Raw genomic sequence first — 21911 nt, forward strand, 5'->3', positions numbered from 1 at the left:
AAATAAATTTCAAATATCAGAAAAACCATATGACAAACACACTCTGTATGATCTTTGAAAAATTAGTTACTTCTGAAAGTATGTTCATTCTTCTGTTAAATGGGGATATGTACATGTGAGAATATGTTGAAATTATATATATATATATATATATATATATATATATACACATACACACACACGTGTGTGTGTGTGTGTGTATATATATATATATATATATATATATATATATATATATATATGTAATATAAAGGCCATAACACAGGACCTGAATTACATTCTTCTCTTCCTCTTCCTCCTTCTTCTCCCTGCCTCACCACCACCCTTCCTCCTCCACCTGGTCCTCTTCCTCTCATTTCCCTTTCTCTTATTCCTTACTCTTCCTTAATTTCAAAAACAGAATTTTTCAAGGCTTCAGAACTACAGAGCATTTGACCTGGGTCCAGGATTCAAAATGAGACTTGTATCACACCATAATCTCTCTTCTAACTAACTTTTAAATTTCCTCTAGAGGTTCTCTTGATTTTTGCATAATTTGCCACAGACTATGAGAATAAAACTTTCTCCTGTTTATATATTTCTTTATTTTTGCAAACACTGTATTTCTTAAAATTTTTGCTTAGTTCTTTTGGGTGCTATATTGCTTGGCGCATGGATGTTTGTTAACATTTGGCCTTATTTTTTTTTAAGTTTATTTATTTTTGAGGGGGTTGTGTGCAGGGAGAGAGAGAGAGAGAGAGAGAGAGAGAGAGAGAGAGAGAGAGAGAGAACCCCAAGCAGGCTCCGTGCTTTCAGTGCAGAGCCTAATGTGGGGCCTATCTCACAAATCATGAGATCATGACCTGAGGCAAAATCAAGGGTCGAATGCTAACCCAATGAGCCATCCAGGCACTCCTAATGTTTGACCTTTATAGTGTTTTCAAACCTAAACAATAAATTTTTATTTATTAGTGGTGTTTTTTTTTTTGCATTAGCTTCTAATTTGTTTGATAATACTAACACTCATGTGATGTATTTATACAAAGTTTATTAATAAATATTGGTGAATATTTCAGCTATGTGGATTCTTTTTGCTCTGGGTCCATAACCTATATAGCTAGCATTTTTTTCTATTGATCTGATATATTTATTTTATTATCTGTACTTTATTTCGATTCATCTTTATATGAATGAAACCTTTATATGAAACCTTTATATGAGGTTTGCTGTTTGTCATCTTCTTTTCTGCATAATTTTATTAGTTAGGGCATAACTAATATTTGATTTTCTACCACAGCTTTGATATTTACATTATATTGACTAATTATATGTTTACATTATATGTTTACAATATGTTTACATTATATTGACTATATCTATAGTGGTCTATACTCTTATGTAGCATAAATAATATTGTGCTTTTGTACAACCCCTTTACCTGCTCTGTTAATTTTTCACTGATCTTATCTATGCATTTGTACATCTGTACATTCATTCTTTTCTTTTTGTATTCTTATTACTATTGCTATGCCTACTCTTTGTTGAAAGTAAGTCTTATTTGGATTGCTTAACCAGTCAAAATCCAATTCTCTGATACAGCTACATATCACAAACTGATTATAAAGGGGCACTACTTAAGTCACTTGGCTCCATGTGGCTGAAAACTCAACTTGCAGTGGCTTAAATAAACCAAAAGTTTATTTTTGTCACATCACCATATTCTGAAGGTGAGAAATCCAGGGCTCTTATGCCAGCTTTTATGACATTAGTGACTTGGTCTCCTGTAGGCTTTCTACCCAGCTAAGTTTAGAATGATATTCCACCACTAGGCTTATCATTCCAAGTTTGTAAGATGGCTAGACACCACTAGCATTTATCTGAGTTTTGGGGAAGAAGAATATTAAAGTCAAAGACAGAAGGTATGTGCCTTCCAAGTCTTTTCCTTTAAAATGCCTATTTTTATCCACAAGAGAGGGTAAGGAATTTTGTATTTATCTGGATATGTTACTGTCCCATACAAAATCATGACTCTATTATAAAAATAAAGATGTAAAGAAAAGATCTTGCTTAGACAAGTAGCAAAGTCTGCCAAGGGGACTAACTTCCATGTCAGTATTACATGATTCCACTGACTCCCCGGACTCAACCCCCAGTCACTGCTGATTTGTTGTGTGGTGGACCCCAAACTTTGCGTAAAATAGATTTTCTTATGTGTCAATCGGGAATTATGATTCAAAGAGAATAGTTAATCTGTGTTGGATGCTGAGGCTAAGAACCAAGGCTGGGGCATTCATTATCTACCATATGCATATTGAATTGGGGACAGTCCAGAGACAAAAGGGAAAAAAACCCAAAATTCCTCTTCAGAAATTTCCAGAGCTTATGCATGTAAACTTCAGTAAACAAAGAGTAGTTTGTCTCCCTATTCCTTCGACACATTATCCTTTTTGTTCCAAATAGTTTGACACTGTTTTTGTTTCTCAATTCAAATATACAAAAGACTATGGTCTTCTCTTTGGCATTTATATTTTTGCTTTGTTTTAGTACTTCTATTCAGCTAGAATTTAAACTCTGTGGGAGCATGTGTCCCTATGTCTGTTAAATATTGTATTTCCCTCAGCCTAGCATTCCATTTTATCAATGAATTTTTGTTTAATGAATAAAGCTTTATTATAAACTTAGCACCCCTGATTCTTTTTATTATTTGATTTTTTGATTGGTTTCACTAGTAATTACTGGTTTGTATCTATAGCAATATTCTCTTTTAAAAGTACATTTGTTGAAAGATATCTGGACAATGCTCTTAATGGTTCTATAGGAACAGTTAATTTTGGTGTTGTCAGTTATTTGAAAATATATTTTAAATGAGACTATCTTTCTTTTTTCTTCACAAAGGTTAGTGTTTGAGGAAACCAACAATTAGCATTTTCACATTCCCTACCACATTCATAAGTCAACTGAGAAATAATATAAGAAGACAGAGATGGCAACCAAAATAACATCTCAATAGCGAGTATTCAAGGAAGAATTGGGTTTTATCTGTAGTCTAGTATGCTTCCTAATGCTGAACCTCCGAATTAGGCATACTCACTCATCCAGAAGTTCTGGAATAAGAAGAAAAGCATGCATTAAGTTACATTGCTCTTATGAGATAAAGTTCAAAGAAACTGAAGTGAAGAAACCCAGTTGGGAAAACTCTCCCAACAAAAGGTTAAAATGGGCATTACACAGTTAGCATATGGTGGGGTCTGTAATCCACTTATTCATAATTCCTCCTCTCAGAGTTCCATCATTACATTCTTCCATATGTTTGTATGGGAACATCCCCACTGTGAGGTCTTTGACAAAGCTCTTTCTTTTCTACACAGTATATTCAGGGCATCTAAATTCCCGTTTCCCTTTGGTCCTGTATTTTCTGCATTGCAGAATTGAACTGAGTGACCCTCCAGCCACAAAAACCACAGTTTCTTTATGAGCAGGCATGTTCAGATCTCTGGAAGAGACTGTTTCCACTGCATCTTATGGAAGTGCCTAGGCATAATAAATACACTTGTGAAGCAAGTTTATGTTCTCAGACGTAATTAACCAATTCAAAATAAATGTGTAATCATGTAGCGAAAGTTAATTCTTGAGCCTTATGTAAAAGGCTACATTAATTTTAGACTACCCTCCTCTTTCTTTCCAAATACTGAATGTAAAGTGGATTTGAGTTAGCTGATCTAGAACTTCCTGTCTAGGGATGGGGTTCACGATTTATGTTAGAATTTTACTAGTCCACGAAACACATTGTTAGTCAGTTTAGAAGCAGTAATATTGTTTTCACCCCATTGCCATTAAGACTCAAGGAACTCACTCTCTGTGACCTTCCTCACCTCTGGACAATTAAATCTTTGCCTCAGCTGCTCCTGCTTTTGTGTGATCTGGTAAACGGAAAGAGGCCAGGAGTGTTTGATGAATAGAACCCATACTTACAGAGGAGAAACAAGCTTCCCTTGCCCCCCAAGTTCCCCACTAGTGCCATTGCTAGAAGAAAAACTCCAAGATCCAGCTATAAACCCAATGAATGACTTAGTGCGGGGACAAATAAAAGATTGTATTTTATGTCTTTGATGCTAAAACTTCTGTTCTTGTGTGTGGGCTTTATATTCTTTGCCAAATTATCATCATGATGTGTCACATGGACTTGGCATTGAAGAGCACACTATCTTGGAGAGAAGTTTCATTCCCCTTCCCATACTCTGCACTGTAGAGTTTGGCTCTTAATAGCAGAGTATGTCTTCTGTATTTGAAAATTAAAAGTGTGTCAACTGGAGATGAACATTTCATTCCTGCCCTTTTTTTTTTTAATTTTTTTTCAACGTTTATTAATTTTTGGGACAGAGAGAGACAGAGCATGAACGGGGGAGGGGCAGAGAGAGAGGGAGACACAGAATCGGAAACAGGCTCCAGGCTCTGAGCCATCAGCCCAGAGCCTGACGCGGGGCTCGAACTCACGGACCGCGAGATCGTGACCTGGCTGAAGTCGGACGCTTAACTGACTGCGCCACCCAGGCGCCCCCTGACCTTTTTCTTAGACTCTCAGAATTGGACTTAGGGTTTAGGCCTTTTCTTTCAGGTTTATTGGAGTATAACTTATAAGAAAAACTATACACTTTTATTTTAAATAATTGATGAGTTTAGATATATGCATACACCTGTGATACTATACATGTATTCAAGGTAATAAAGATATTCATTGCTTCCAAGTTTCCTTATGTCCATTTGTTTTGTTTTCTAGGTAATAACACTTATCATGAGATTTACCCTCTTCACAAACTTTGAAGTACACAAAACTGTATTGTTAACTATGCACACTCAAGCCAATTTTTGCATCTACTGTTTTCTTCTTCCAGGTCTGACATAATTGGTTATATGAGGGACTGAAATGTTGAGGCTATCCTCAGTATTATATTCCCTATACTGCACCCAGAAGATTGATCATAATGACCAAGATTCTGTGACTCCAAGCCATTAATGTAGTTGTTCCAGTTCATAACTCCCTTGTTTGCAACACCTGACCTCTGGTAGCACACCTTTCCAGAGAGAATGCCTAGGGATCCAACAGAAGATACTGTTCTTGGGTCCTAACCCATTAGGTGAGAGAATGTAGAAATTCTTACAGGATTTGGGACTTTGATTCATGTCATTCTTTTAAATAATAGTTGAGGATTATTTTTCTCTTTTGGACAATTTCATGGATATATTAGAGAGAAATAAGAAAAGGGGAGATTTTTTTATATTTGTATAAGAAGAACATTCTATTTATTTATAAAAGGCTGTTCATTTCTTAATATACATCTACTATTATTTTACCTTTACATAAAAATGCAGAATATCTAATGCTACAATATTACTTTTGTCTTCCCCACCTTAGTTTGGTAAAAATGTCCCCCTTCTAGTCAGCCATAACCAGAAAATGACTTTGTCCTGCACCAAGGTAGGCTGTGGTATGCCCCTAAGAACACCAAGGGTTTCATAGTCAAGACAGGTCTTTCTGTGATAAATTTTACCTCCAGGGTATGCATCAGAATTATCAAAAAAAAAAAAAAAGAATTAAATGGAAACAGTGCCTAGAATACAGTTTTGAATATCATCCTCATTTTGTCTAAAATTAGTTATCTTATTCCTACCTCATTAAACTTGAGCTTTTCATTCTGATTTTGAAAAAAAGGAAAGAAAATTGCAACTAATAAGGTAATCAACAGGCCACCTTCAGAATACTATTATTTAATGATGGGACTAGTATATTTACAATGCAATTGTGTAAGTAGAAGTTTTCTCCCTCCCTCCTTTCCTTCCTTTCTCTCTCTCCTTCCCTCTCCTTCCTTTGCTCCTTCCTTCCTTCCTTCCTTCCTTCCTTCCTTCCTTCCTTCCTTCCTTCCTTCCTTCCTTCCTTCCTTCCTTCTTTTATGTTTTAAGAAAGTTTTAGCTCCACATCTTATGTGCATTCCTCATGTAGGGACAAAATGGACCGGAATAAACAAATGTGCGAAAACTGTATTCAGAGTTGCTCTGTATAATTAATGAGTCATCATCTCCCTTAAGCAGAGAATCAGGATGTTATTAGATTTTGCTGACTGTGATTACTAGTTTGGAATCTCTTGCTTGCCATTCTGACTTGCCATTTTCTCATCCTTAAGATCTTAATCTTTACCAGTATTCATGTCATGAATGTTGAATCCAAAGGATCTGACCCTGACCTAAAAGACTTCAACCCCACTTTCCTCTAGACCTGTGAGCCTCTAAAGAGAAGTAAGAACATTCTTTTCCAAATGCTACTAACCTCGGTTGGCTGAGTTACCGGACTAACTTATAATATTTAACTATTCAGTAATAATATGTGGGCAATAACAATTTTATTTTGTCAAACTGCCACACTGAGATTTATGTGGATGAAGTGAAATTTCACAGTGATAAAAATTAATAAGCCAAATTAGGTAAATTCTTTTATGAGTGAAGGAAACATAATCTGTCATTTCCAGTTTGTGAAACAAAGGTAGCTCAGAGAGTGCATCCAGTCATATCCTGTGTGTTATTCAGCATCCTTAGTCGCTTTTCAGGCCCTTTTGTTTTCTTATTTGTATTTTTTCTTTCTAAATTGTTGGAGTTATTTAGTCCTTCCTCTCTCTATACACTTCACACACACTATTACATGGTTAATTAATAACATCATCTCACATATAGAGTATCTCTTGAATCACTTGTCATTTGCTACAATGTCAAATGTGCAATATATTTAGTTAAAGCAAAAATACCACCACTGCATTGAATTTGTTCTATTTGGTGATATTACATTATAACTGTCCCAAATTTGTGTTTGTCTTTCTATCTTGAATACTATTGTCTTACCCCATGCCTTCAGAAAATTCTGCTTGCCTGAACTACAGGATTTACAAAACTTTCTACTTTCCTGCCACAATTTTCTTTCTACACTGCTTTTTTGTGCCATTTTGATACTAGAGTTACCCATCTGAAAACCAGAAATAATTATGTAATTCCCTCCCATAAAACCTTTACCAACTGTCTTTTGCATATGGATCCCCTCAGTTTGATCTAACTGCTTTTGGAATCTACCTCGAACTTGGATTTAGTAGATGTTCTTCTCTATAGTCTAAGTGATGCTCTTGTACTTTTAATAATAAAAAAACACAGGTCCAAGGAGAATTCTGGTTTTACATCCAGCAGGAGCAGATATATAGCACATTTAAATGTCAGTTGTGGTGTTACTCTTCCAGAATAGTCTGTAAATAAAGACAGACCCAAAAACTCTAAAAACAAAGCATTTAAGCCCAGAAACCTCACATCTCAAAACATCTTATACAGAATGGTCCAACAGAAGTGTAAACTCTTAAATGGTTCAACAACCAAAGTAACTCCAGGCAATGGAGTCCTTTCACCATGAATCCATGGTGAAAGTCAGGAGGTATAATCATCTTAAATGTCTGAGCAGTCACCTTCATTAAATTTATATTTACTCAGAGGAACAGGTGGTTGATGGAAGGTCCCTGGGTGATTAGAAAACTAAGAGTGAGTGTAAAATTATCTCTTGCCTTGTATTATTAGTCAACTTGTGTTGCTTTAATGAGCAACTCTGAAATCATAGTCACTTACAACAAAAGACATTTATTTTTTGCCTGCAGGTTTGTAGGTTAGCTCTGCTTTACTCCACGTCTTCTCATCCTAGAATCCAAGCTGAAGACAGATATCTTAGATATGTTGTTCTCTTGGCAGAGGAGAGAAGCAAGAGCCCAACCAAACCATGCAGGCACATTTAAAGCTTAAGTGGAGAAGGTATAGATCCATTGGCAAAAAGCAAGTCACATGGCTGATTCTGACAATGAGGTAGGAAACTGTCTACCTAAGAAAGGCATGGTAACTGGGGGTGAATTATACCTGTAGAGAAGAAAGAGTGGATAACTGAGAACAATAATAAAATATATCATAGATCTCAAATATACTATACCTACGATTCTTCCCTACTTCTCATTTGGAATTCCTCATTTCAAGAAAATATTGTGTATGGTCAGCCTTGTCTTAGAGTACTGTGAATATTTGGTATCATATGGGCTCAGGTTATATAGGACATAAGATAATCAGCTATAATAGAATGAATTACAACTTTTAAGCACCAAGTAGTTATTTTTATAATTATTTCTGTATATATCTTGGGTTATTGGATCACAATCTAAACTTTTCAGACATGTATATACCATACATAAGGCATTTTCTTTTAGTACCACCTGGCAACTTCTCTCATGCATGCTTCTTCATTTTCTGATACTAAAGTGCCTTCACATATGGTTTTCCACCCCTTTTTCTCTGTGTGCATGGTTGCCGCTGGTATTATGGGTGGACATAATACATACTACCAATATACTGCATTTATATAATATTTTAGGAAGGTTCCCTGTACTTCCAGGTTAGGTGAATGTCATACTTTACACATATTTGTATGCAAGGATCCATAAAAAACATTCTTTAAAGATATTAATCAATAATATGAACACAGATTTGAGACAATGCTATTATACCACATATAAAGTCTCAAAATAAGTACATGACTTTGAGATTTAGGGTGGATAACCAATTCAGAATTCCAAGAAACTAAAAATTCTGAAGAATTTAATAAGTCTTCATGAGTTCCTATTGGGTATTTGATTTTTGCTTGCAAGTTTAGCCATTTATAGATAAGAAATTAAACAGAAATTGGACTCTCTGAGCTTATAAAAGTATAGTCAAACATGAGACATATCTAAGAGTGAGTTAGAATAAGGACCTGCTGTGAGGTCATTGGAGAAAAAAAAATAGGGATAATAGCTGAATACAGGGCTTGCACTGAATGATGAAAAATTCAACCTTTTCTTTACTCTAATTTGCAATTTTGTTCCCATGAGATTTCCCCCCATTTTTTAGCCTCTTATCTTTGCTATGCTGACTCTCCCAGAAGTCATACAATAGTGATGACATGTACATGAAATATGAGTAAAACTGCTATTGTTACACTCACTTCCTATATCAGGATGGTGAAATTTGATGTTTATTTTTCCATTTATCATGAAGAATCTCAGGATGGAGTGTTTTTTAATCAATTTATGTAATTATCTAGTTTGTGGATTATTCCCCTGGTGCTTAATTTGCTAATTTCCTACAGACTGAATGAAATCTGTCTGTTGTGTTGTTAATTGGACAGCAATACAAAAAGAAGTAAATATTTTGTCTATCCATTTTGCTACAGGATAATTGCACTAATAAAATTTCATAATAAATCATTGATTGAAATTCTAGAATGAGATAATGGTCAAGTAGGAAGAGAAGGTTTTACTTTGTTGCATTTCTCTTTGCTAATTCTATGTGTGTCCTATAGCAATTTTGCTACTCTTTGTTGTTTGATCGATACATTTTTTTAATATATGAAATTTATTGTCAAATTGGTTTCCATACAACACCCACTGCTCATCCCAAATGATGCCCTCTTCAATACCCATCACCTACCCTCCCCTCCCTCCCACCCCCCATCAACCCTCAGTTTGTTCTCAGTTTTTAAGAGTCTCTTATGCTTTGTCTCTCTCCCACTCTAACCTCTTTTTTTTTCCTTCCCCTCCCCCATGGGTTTCTGTTAAATTTTTTTAAGGATGTATACTAATTTTAAAATCTGTAAGGCACCAAATCTTGCACAAGTATTTAATATTTATTTGTGGTACTTTGGAAAGAGTGAGAAGGCTGGATTTTTGATCAAACATTAAAAAACTAAGTCAGTAAATATTAGTTAAATATTAAGTAATCAGAAAGGGAACCAGTTCAATATGGGGCCTACTGATTATGTGACAGAGAAAAAAGATACTGCACTTATAGCATCTTTTTACTGCCCTCTTTTCATTCTCTTCTGGGTAGGAAGTTGACTTACTTGATCAGTTAAGAGATCTGTGGGTGACAGGTAGAGAGGATGATGGGGAGATTAGGGGGAATGTTCAGTCTTCAGCCACCTACAAAGGAGAAGGTAATATCTGGAAGAAATACATTTGTACACACACACACACACACACACACACACACACACACGGGGTGAAGAAGTCAGAGAAGCTTGACAAAAGAGAGAAGAGAAAAGTGAATTTAAAATGCAGCAGGGGATGGGGCATATCAAAGGGATGTAAGAGCCAACCTGAACTATCTCTCAATGGTCAAACCTGGAACAAATTGAGCAACAAAATAAATAGTATAATTTTATCGGCTTCCTACGGCTGCTGTAACAAATTACCAGAAACCAAGCGGCTTAAAACAACAGGAATTGACTTTACCAGTTCTGGAGTCTAGAAATCTGAAAAACAGGTGTTAACAGAGCAACGCTGTCTCTGAAGTCTCCAGGGGAGGATTTTCCCTAGCCTCTTTTCTGCTTCTAGCAGTTGCCAGCAATCCTTGGCATTATGGTTTATAAGGCGTATCATTCCAGTCTCTACCTCTGCCATGGTGTTTACTCCTGTAAGTATGCCAAATTTGTCTCTTCTTATAAGGACACCACTGATACTGGATTTAGGGCCCACCCTAATACCCTAATTCAGTAAGACCTCACTGTAACTTGATTAAATATGCAGAGACCCTATTGCCAAATAAAGTCACATTCACAGAATTGGATGGGCATGAAACTTGAGAGGTACTACTCAACCCAATACAGTGATAGAAAATTGTAACCGTAAGTATAAAACAGATATATATGAATACGTACTTGGTAAACAAAAAAATAAAAGAAAATAAGTAAATGGGGGAGAAGAGGCAAGTGTTACTTATAAAAGACTTTCAAAAATACACGTAGATACTCCTCTCTAAGAGGTGGACCTTATTTCCCCAAACACCTCCACCACCATCACATCACATCACATCACACCACCCCCCCCACACACACACACCTTGAGTATGTGATAGATTTAGTAGCTCATCCAAAAAATGCAGTATGTAAACAAAAACAATAGTAATTTACAGAGGAGAAATTTGGCAAACATGGCCTTAACAAAATGATCAGGTTAACATCCCAAGGATATGTCATTTGATAACAAATACACCTTAGTATGATGTGATGAGGAAGGAAATTCATCCATGTATTATTCTCTAAAACCTATAACTCTAGACTAAACATGAGAAAAGTATGAGACAAGACCACATCAAAGGACATTCTAAAAAATACCTGACCAGTAATCCTCAAAACTGTTAAAACTTTAAAAACAAAGAAAGATAGAAAAGATTCCCCAGATCAGAGAAAACTAGACATGAGGACTCAATGCAAGATAGTATTCTGAAATCAATAAGGGGATAATGAAAAGAACATTAATATAAAAACTGGTGAAATTTAAATTAAGTCTTGAGTTTAGTTAAAAGTAATGTACCAGTGTTGAACTTCTTAGTTTTCACAAATGGACCCTGGCAATGTAAGATGTTAACATCAGGTAAAACTTCCTGAGGAGTATAGGGGAACTCTACATTCTCTTTCAATACTGCTGAAATCTAAAATTATTCCAAAATGAAAACGTTAATGAGAAAAAGCACCTGGTATTTTTTTCGAAAAGAAAAATATGAACAGTTGTTTGATGTAGGAGACCCTGGGTAAAGCACTGGACAAGGAGCTAAAGAAGATGTGCAGGGTTGGTGCAATGTGTTGTGCCGTCATTGCCTTTGTAAAAGATGATGGACATGATTTTATCTTAAAAAGCATTTTCCTCAGATATGTGCTCTTTTTGATGTGATTCTATATTGAAATTTACCTTGAGGTAGGTGGCAAAAAGCTGTTTTATTTAGGTTATATATAAGATTTGAAAATAACCCTTAACTTTCATTGTGGAGTTATAAGTGTTAAAGAAGTGGAAACTGTCTTGTAGAACAGTTTACAACAAACTTGTACCATATCAACAATTCTTAACACCACAGAAGTTATATCTGCCCCTTTCTTTGATTAAGAATATTATGGCATTCTATCTTCCATTTTACATTCTAATCTCCGCCAATGAAGAATTCCTCCTGGCTTCTCTGTAGCTTTCTCCAGAATTCTATACAATACTTTACTTAATACAAATACACAAATATTAGCTGTTGGATTTGTGGCTAAGACTCTCAAAATTCTTTAAAAGTGGAGTCCCGATGAGGTCTTTATTTTAATATTGAACAAAGTTTCTGTTTTTCAGTTATCTGATATCTTTGAGTAATCTTTAATTTTTCTCGTTCGTAGGCATCCCAAATAGTTGGGCTGTGTGAACTCTCTGAGATCAAATTATAGAGAAATCCAGTCAGCATTAATAGCCAACTTCTCATGGAAAAACGTGATTTAGAGCCAGGTATTTTTTATATACCATATGCCCTTAGATCTTGGATTAAGTTCCATTTGAAAAGATGAAAACTAAAAGCTTCCTTTCAATCTATTTTGCCTCACCTTGTTAAAATTCACCAACTGCTGAATTTAAACCTCTGTATGTAAACACACTTGTATGTGTGTTAGAGACACTTCTTAACTATTGAAATGAGTTTCTAGAATACAATATAGTGGGAATTTGGGAAGCAAGTTTGGCTTTTAGGAATACAAGAATTGTGAGAACCAACGTTATTAGTACTAGTAAAGAGAAAAGTTGAGTATCAGTATATTCATGGCTGGAGTTTCAAAGTGTACTTTAATTATAACTCTAGTGCAAAGGCATTATTAGGTGTATGCTTAATTGAAATGGATATTTGTACAGATAGAGTAGATAGAAAACATTTATAGAGTTGAATTTATGCACCATGCTTATAGTGTTTTGAGACAAAAATACTTCTCTGCAAGAAAAAGATATATACTATAATGATATGTATAATTTGCAAGATGTTTTGGACAGATCAGTAACAGAAATAATAATTACCTTTAGGCCATTTTAGTCTTAAGAAGGTTAAACTACCATCACAGTTTTGTCATGCACCATTCAAAATTTTAGTGTAGAAAGCTATGATACATAATAGGAACATCTAACCAAGCTTATACTTGCCTTTCACACTGACTGCTGATGGAACAAAGGATAATCATGGGAGGAAGGGGTAAAAGAAAAATGAAGTTTCCCATGTATGAAGACCTCTGTGAAGGATAAGACAACCATTGATAGATCCTGGACAGAAGGATCTGATTTGGGAGACCATAAGAAGTAGATGGATAGGAAAATACTACCATCAGGGAAATAAAGGGGTACTTTAGATTAAATAAAGACAAACAAACAAACAAACAAACAAACGCAGAATTAGAGAGCAAATTGAACTAAGGACCATTCCAAAGGAATCACTGTCTTGAGCAATCAGTTTAAAATAACATCAGTACAATTTTATTTAACCTTTCGTTAAAAGTCATTCCCTACCACGTAACCATTTATTGCTGGTCCCATGGGTTATCTCCTCAGACAGACTTAATGGAATTTCTGTGTGAAATATATGTATAACCCATAGACTAATTTCTAACACTAGATTTCAGTGAAGGTTAATGTTTGGTGCCCATCAATAATGTGTGTAGCGATTTTGAGAATACCCCATGTATTTGATTATTTCTGCTTCTCCTTTTTTACCATCATGTATCTCTCAAAATAACCAGTTCCAATGGGTATATTATGATAGTTTTCAAATCTTCACTGAGTCATTTGTCAGTAATCTTCTAGTTGTTAGGATAGTTCAAAAAGGTATATAATTTAGTTAATCTCCATTAATTACTGTAATTTCAGTTGACTTTAAGAAAATGTGATAATTGAAAATTATACTGTGATGGGAAGAATCATCAAGAAGATTGGCTGAAGACTGGCATAATAAATAAGGTTTTGTTTAAATAACTAAAAATGGCTTAAATATCATATATTACATTTTAGCAACAAAATGGTATCTTCACTAATATCAGTTTGACTGATTTCCATATCACTGATTATTGATATTTTATAATTAACAATCAAAATTCCTTAAAATGTTATCTGTCTGAAGTGGAAAACAGAATCTTTATAAGGACAATTTTATTAATTTTGATATGGTCATATGTCTTATAAATTGATTCTTGAAAGGTCTTTTCAAATTAGAATAAGTGTTTGTAAATTAATAGAAATGCTTTTGAGTTTTGTTACAATTTCATTGAGATATAACTGACATATGGCACTGGGTAAGTGTAAGCTATACAGCATAAATGACTACCACAATAAGCTTAGTTAACATCCATCATCTCATATAGGTATTTAAGAAAAGAAAAAGAAAAAAAAATTTTTTCCTTATGATAATTAGCTCCTAGAATTTACTCTGTTAACAGTTTGCAATATACCATACAGCAGTGTTAACTATAGTCATCATATTCCACGTAACATCCTTAGTACATATGTATCTTAAAACTGGAAGTTTGTACCTTTTACCACCTTTATCCAATTCCCCCTTTCCATCCTCCAGCCTCTGGTAACCACAAATCTGATCTTTTTTCTATGAGGCTGTTCTGTTTTGTTTTGTTTTTAAATTCCACATACTCTGTGAGATCATGTAGTATTGGTCTCTACCTTATTTCACTGAGCATAATTTCCTTAAGGTCCATCCACATTATGTAAATGGCTGAGTAACAATCCATTGTATATGTGTACCACAACTTCTTTATCCCTTTATCCATCAATGGACCCATACATTGTGAAATTCTTAAAGGTATTTAAAACAGTGAGTTCTCCTAGACATAATTATTAACTTAACCAAACTATTTTTCCAAAAAAATTAAAGGTAAACTTAATCTTCTAGTTCAAATGATCTACTGAATTCAAACTTGTCTGTATTTTCTTTCTCTCAAAGTCTCTCTGGATAGAAATGATAAATTAAAAGGAATGGGCAATAAATGTGTATCATCAGTGAATAAAAATTTTATAAACATTTTGGGAAGACAGCAACAAATTAAATATGACTGGTAGAAAAATGGAAGATAAAACTTATCAAAAGTGACAAGAGACCCCCAAAGTGAATCAACAAATACAGGGGTCAGAGATAGGCCAAGGGTCAAGCCTAGGTCATTATTTAGTAATGTACTTTCCAAACAACCTGGAAAGTTGAACTCTTCCCCCTATACAGGTGTAAATAGAGCTATGGTTTGATAGCAAAGGTCTTCAGCAAAAGCCCAAGAGCTGTTCTACAAATCAAGTGGGCATGTGGGTAATGTCCCAAAGAAAGTTATCTTGTGAAGATGCTGCTGTATGAGAGAAAAGTCAAGTAGACCTCAACACTCCTCTAGACTGCCACACAGTACAGAAAACAATAGGTTTCAAGTGCCAGTCAGAAAGCACTCCCTCTTTGTAGTAGAGTATACTAGGCCTAGAGGAGCTTCCTGTTCTGTAACCTGCTTTTTTCCCAGGGGTACTTCAAAGAGACTGCCTGTCAAAACATTCCCCTGACTTCCCCTACTTATGCGGAACCTTCAGTCAGCCTTCTCACTGAGGTGAGAGGCCTCATGGGGAAAGAGTCCTGAATGAGAGCAAACAGAATATGTACCAGTTACTTTTACTATTAAATATAGTCCATCATTTGTAAGTGTGACTACACATCCAAAAATCTTGAAAAGGTGAAGGAAAACCAACCATATAAAAGAGAAACATGAACAAACCGATCCATTTGTCCTTAAGACTATAGAAAGTGGTAGAAGACTTTTCAGTAGGGGAGAGAGTTTATATTATTTGAATTTTTGGATGATTATATTCAGTGCAGTATAGGAAACTAATGCTGTAAGGGGAGCTAAACTATAAGAAACCACTTAGGAAACTGTTTCAATGATTCAGGGGGTAAATGATGGTGACTGGAGAGGATGTGGTAAAGGAACTCAGGAATATAACTGAAGTTTAAGAGATAGACTTGGCGTGGATTAGAGGTAAGGGAGAGTCAGGAGTCAAGCTGACACCCACATTTCTGACTTACCCTTTCACCTTCATTATTCTTACTTTAGAGGTTAGTAGATACTCTTCTCTGACTCCCTGGACAAAGTTATTTATCAAGGGACACAATGGAGCCCACCTGGTCCAATTTGCTTTCTGCTGAAGCTGTGAACAATGCACTGATTCATAGGTGGCCTAAGTCTGCTAAATTCCCAAGTACCTGGTTTGGGCACTCAAGACACTTTTTTGTTCAATAAATCAGACTATGTTAAGTGTGTGGATATTTTATAGAATTACCAGAGCCCTCCACAGATAAAGAGGATAAGAATAATTTTAAAGTACAATATTAACATAAATCCAGGAAAAAAAACCTGACTTTGTGATAGCATAACATGAGAATGTTTAAGATTGTTAATTATATATACATATGCTTATATGTATTTATAAATGTATGCATCAATATATATAATATGTAATAAACATATATTATAAAGATATATTTAAAACCTGTTCCTAATTGGTTTTATATTTTATATTTGGTATATGGTATGGTGTTTTCGAGTCTGGAAAGAATAAGGTCCATTATAAAATACTTTGGATTATTAGTATTGATAGTTGCAATTATTTCAGATTTTAATCAAATGGAACTACCAATTAGGCATATACTATGATACAAGCCATAGTCCTGTCTGTGCAATGGCAGGCTATGGAAATGAGTCATACAGTGTTTGGTTTTGCCCTAGATCATCTTTTTGGGTAACGTAGAAATGTCTGGCTGACTATACTGCATTTTCACTTATATTTTCTAATGCTTCATGCACTGTGGGTATAAATGGACCTCAGTGACAATAATATAGGAAGCTTTACTCTTTCTTGTCTCCATTTCAATCTGTTAAACACAGGACCCAATCCCCTGAAATATTTCCTCAATTACATCTTTAAGTTACCAAAGGCTGTTTCTTGGATTCCAAAATAAAATCATGCACTCTAATAAATGCTTTGTATGATATAAAATTAAAACTCTATTTTTAATTTTAGTTCAGTTTTAGTTTAATTTTAGTTTAGTTTAATTTTAGTTTATCACATATGTTCAAATATCTTCGAATCCGTACCTAGAATAAAACTTGGTACCCCACGAATAAAAGAAAAAGGCACAGACCATAAAAGGGAGATAAAACTACGTTGTCTCGAGTGTTAAAGGATCCTTGGAAGTATAATGAGTTTCCTGGCATTCTAAAAGTCAGGAAATAAGCATTTGTATATAGGTATTCCAACAATTACCTTATAAAATCTGAAACTGCAGTTAATTTCAGTTTCAAGAAAATAGTGACATTTTAATTTCCCTAAATAATGAACTTCGTTTCTATGCTAAATTAGTTCTAATATATAGGAAGAGAAAAAATATTTTAAGGTTGCATTTTGTTCCATCTTACAGTACTTAATTAAAGGAGGTTAAACTTACATAATGCTCCTAAATTTATCTAAGCATGCTTGCATCTAATAGTCCACTGTGTCTCCACCTCCTTTTAAGGGACAGCTAGAATCACAATCTCATTCGACCCATGAGAGAACAGAGACTCGAAGAGATGAAGTGATTTTCCTAAGAACACAGGGTTAGTCATCGCTGGTACCATGGCTTGCAAGCCAGGCTTATGACTTATAAACTACTATTTCACTTAGAAATTAGCGAAAATGAGTATTTGAATTACAAATAAAGAATACAAAAGGCCACACAAATAGTGTGATTTGAGGGACTTCGATATTTTCTCAACAGCCTTCCATGGAGCCTGAATGCCTCAGAGTTCCAGTTAAGTCACTATCCTCAGAAAGTCCCTGGTCGAATGCAAATACCCAAGGTTTCTGATTTACCTCAAATCAATGCACACAATACCTTCTTTCCTGTCACACTTTTCCCACACACTAGTCCCTTGCAGCTACTGAAATGGGAACCACAATGTAGATGAATGGGACTTTTCAAAGATTCTGTGGTGCAAGAAGTTGAAAAAGGTCCCCAAATCATGAGCATTATATACTAAAAGGTCCAGAGGCAAAAGTCTGGGCTGGTATGATTTGCCCATGTGTCAGCTAAAAAAATAAGTCCTTACATATCATCTGAACATTTTTCACTGTAGTTTCCCTGTTATATTAAGTTTCTATAAATACATGATTTATTTCGGTAACAACTATTCTAACCACTCAACCTTTGGGAGTTTAAGGGATTAAAAGTCATTCACGCTTTCATGAAAGAGTGGGAATTAGTACTCTCAGATTGTTTTCTACCAATGAAGGTGAGATCACCTATTCTAGGAGACTGACATTTCTGACCAGGAGAAGGGGCAGCCAGGAGGGGAGCAGGGGTACTTAATATAAGTTCAAGATTTTGTTTTTTGTTTTCTGTGAATTTGGAAACACAGCAACCATTTATGACATTGTTTCTATAGAAAATTCTCTGAACATAATCTCTTGACAGAATAGATGTTTGCTTATATAGAATGTGCAATTTAGTTTATCACACGTTTGTGCAATATATATGCAATATATTGATATCATTACATTATAGTCCACCGCACTAAGAACTCTAATCTAGAAAATTGTAACAATAGATGAGAATGAGCAAAATATATATAGATAGGACACTTTCTAAAATTCCTACATTCTTAGGGGCACTAAGTTGTGGGCTTCAAGGGGCTTTGGAGTAGGAATACAATCCAGGAAAATATACTTGAATATATACTAGAATAAAAAAGAGAGATGCAGAAGGTAATAGAACACGAATTTACTCTTTCCCACCACTTAACATAGGGCCAGCCTCGACAAAGAATTTCCATGACAAAACAGATGTAAGAGATCTCAGGCACTATTCCTAGTCTCCATTTTCAATTTTAATTCTATAAAGAAATTCAGGACACATGCTCAAATGAAAGAGCCTTCTTTATTTCAAGGCAACATGTGAACAAAGTGAGAAGCCTCACAAACATCATCACACTATCAAAGAGCAGAACACAACTTTGCCTGTTTCATTTTGAGATTCTGTGTATGTTGAGACTAGAACAAACCTCAGTTTGTTCAACCATCACAGGAAAAGAACGCATTAAAGGACTCCCCTGCATCTTTTACATGAAATGCTATGTCTCATGTTTAGTCAATTCTTGATTATCCATAGTGACTTTAAATCTCAGTCTGTCTAACTTTTTCCTGTCACCAGCATACACGCACTAAGTTACTTATCTTGGTAGTTCTGCATTTAATTCTAACTTTAACTATGACCGAATATTTTTAAAATAAGATAAATTTTGTTTAAAAAAGTAATTATTTTAGAGATAACTACATGAATTATACCTCTGGTAGTGTTCTTTATGTATATACACACATACTCACCGCAGTTTCCTGTATTTAAGCAAGATGGTTGGAAAACTTTTTTAATTTTTGAGGATCATGGCTGCGATATATCCGATTATCCTGTGAAGAGCAGATAAAAGAATAAGACTATTATTTTAAGAGCCTTATTTTTAATCCTAAGTAAAATTTCAACCGGATATACATCACTTGGCTACTTCCAAAGGTGACTATGTAATATAATTTGTGGGAAGATGTATGGTATCTATAAAATCGAGGAATCTCGAGGACAATGTTTCTCATAATATTCAATGCGTGATAAATGCATTTTCTTACAAGAATGATTCTTAGCTTCTCAACTGCTTGGTTTGAGAGCCTAGGTGTCCACAATGACAACTGACACTAGCAACACAAGGTCAGAGATTCTCTCTCCACTCTGCCTGTTTCATTTAAAAATTGTTGTATTACATTTCTTGTAATAAAAGCCTTTCTAAGGATTCTGTATCACTCTTTTGCAAGGCACATTCACATCCTTCAATGAAAGTTGCTATTATCAGAGCAATGTGCTCTTACTATTTATTTATTACAACAACCCTCATGACTGCTTACCAGGCAAGCACTAGAAATATCTAACTCATTACCACTACATAAAATAGCACGGGGTATTTACAGAACGAAAGAGATCAGAGCATGACAAATTCTAAAGCTGCTCGTGTCCCTGTTTCTAAAGAAAAGAAATGCTTTTCACCAAGCACTGGTAACCTAAACTATGGAAGAGCATATATTAGACTTTTAGGGAAAGTACTGCCCAGACAAAATCTTGGTGGAAATACCTACTTGCTATTCCCCTCCTTTTCTTTTTTTCAGTATGGTCTGAATACCCTCGGATGTTCTCAGGCCAGCTGATGAAAGAAAACTGACCCAGATGGAGTCCGAAACTGAAAATGCCTATTGACTTATTCAGCTGGAAGTTGATCCCGGTTGCTATTTAAATCTACTGCTTTAAGTGTCAGCAGACATGCTGCATTCCTTACAATAGTTCAGAGGGCAGACATTTGGGTCAAAATATTCTTACCCATTCTGTACCTAATGTAGGCTTTACAATGTTTACAAACAGCTGTTACAATAACCCAAAGATCCAAAGAAAAATGTGACATATTCAAGAGTCTGGCAGTTAAAACCCAGCATTTGTTCAGATAGCACCTTGTGGCTGGAGGTAATAAGACCCATGATGATAATGGTATTTGTCACATTCAGAGCAGCTGTATTCATGAAAGTGGAGTGACTACTCTCTTACACACCCAGCAACTACTTTGAACCCAGGTCTGTATTTTGGCTGCCTTGGCAACAGCACAGCAATAACAACTGGAGCCATAATGGCAACGTTGACCCAGAGATTTCTGGATAAAACAGGAGCCCTGACTTTCAATTCAGAAACAAAAAAAGCATATAAAAGAAATGAAGAAGATGGTATCCATAGCACAGATTTAACGAGTATACTGAGACTTATACACTGTGACACTAGGATCTTTATTGTGATAATTAAGTTTTTACAAGTCCAAAAATTTTCTGGTGGCTGTTCTTTTGTGGAAAAAACATTTCAGGGAAAAGGATCCTTGCAAGTGGGAGACTATTTTTTTGTATGTCTGACACACAATTATAAAGGATAAACTATTCAATAGTTTTGACCACGTTAATCAACGTGGGTTTCCACATAATCATGATGAGAGGGTTATTAACAACAAAGAAAACAGAAAATATTGATTGCTCAACCTTCCCAATGGTTAGTCTAAATGTGATTGGCCACTAGTATCTCTTCTTTTGGTCACATGGTAAAATTGCATTTCCCTGTCCTCATGGCATGAAACACATTTATGTCCTTATGACTTTCTTTGGTTAATGAAATGTGAGAAGAAGTGACAGGTGTCATTTCAAGATGGAGCCTTTCAAAGAAGAGTGCAATTTGCTGTTCCATTCTACTGCCAGGGCAACCAGTAACTTTTCAGATGATAGAAACATCATCTGCCTGGTGTGAGAAGATGTAGAACAGAGTTCCCAGGTGTCCTGGGATGAGCAAGAAGCACATGTCTGTTGTGCTAATCTACTGCAATTTTGGAGATGCTATCCCAGGCTAAGGTAGACTATCCTGATTATGCTCACAGTGTAATTTGTACAAATTTAAATAATACCATCCTTTGTTGAAATATATTGGACATACACTACCGTGTAAATTTAAGTTTCAATTATAAATACATAAATACACATGTTAAAAAAATAAAAAAGAACATCATTCTTTATCTCTTCACAGAATGAGAGGCTATAATGAAGATAATGCTTCAACTCTCTTCACTAGAATAAGATAGACTGTTCCTGTTCTGGCTAGAGATAAAGTGCAGAATCGCGAATTTAGAGTCAAGCTATGTTCTTCAGAGAGAAACATAAATGCTCACTAGGACCAATCCAGATGAACGGTTTCATTGCCTGAACTAGCCAGAAATGATTTAACTTGTTTTCTTGTAAATCAAACCAAAATTTTATGAAATAATATTCATAAGAATGAATGCCAGACCTCATTCATTTTCCTTTTTATTAGCCTTTTCCTTTTGTAGTACACGTCACACCCTACTTTTCCCCCTATAGTCTGTTTCTCTCTCCTTTACTTATATGATATTCTCTTGTCTGACAATAAGAGAA

General features: G+C 35.1%; 1 long non-coding RNA gene across 2 annotated transcripts in view; it reads right to left on the minus strand.

Annotated features, from left to right (window-relative positions):
* LOC102902627 overlaps positions 1 to 21402 on the minus strand; it is a 179093-nt gene extending 157691 nt beyond the window's left edge. The window contains exons 1-2 of one of the 2 annotated variants that reach the window (XR_002160668.2): positions 20055 to 21402; positions 19260 to 19340 (exon numbers count right to left, since the gene is read on the minus strand). This is a non-coding gene — a long non-coding RNA (uncharacterized LOC102902627). The remainder of the gene's footprint in view (positions 1 to 19259; positions 19341 to 20054) is intronic. The other variant, XR_002160675.2, reaches the window with a different exon arrangement.
* Between the last annotated feature and the right edge of the window lie 509 nt (positions 21403 to 21911).

The sequence above is a fragment of the Felis catus genome, chromosome A1 (genome assembly GCF_018350175.1).
Source record: "Felis catus isolate Fca126 chromosome A1, F.catus_Fca126_mat1.0, whole genome shotgun sequence".
NCBI classification, from domain to species: domain Eukaryota; kingdom Metazoa; phylum Chordata; class Mammalia; order Carnivora; family Felidae; genus Felis; species Felis catus.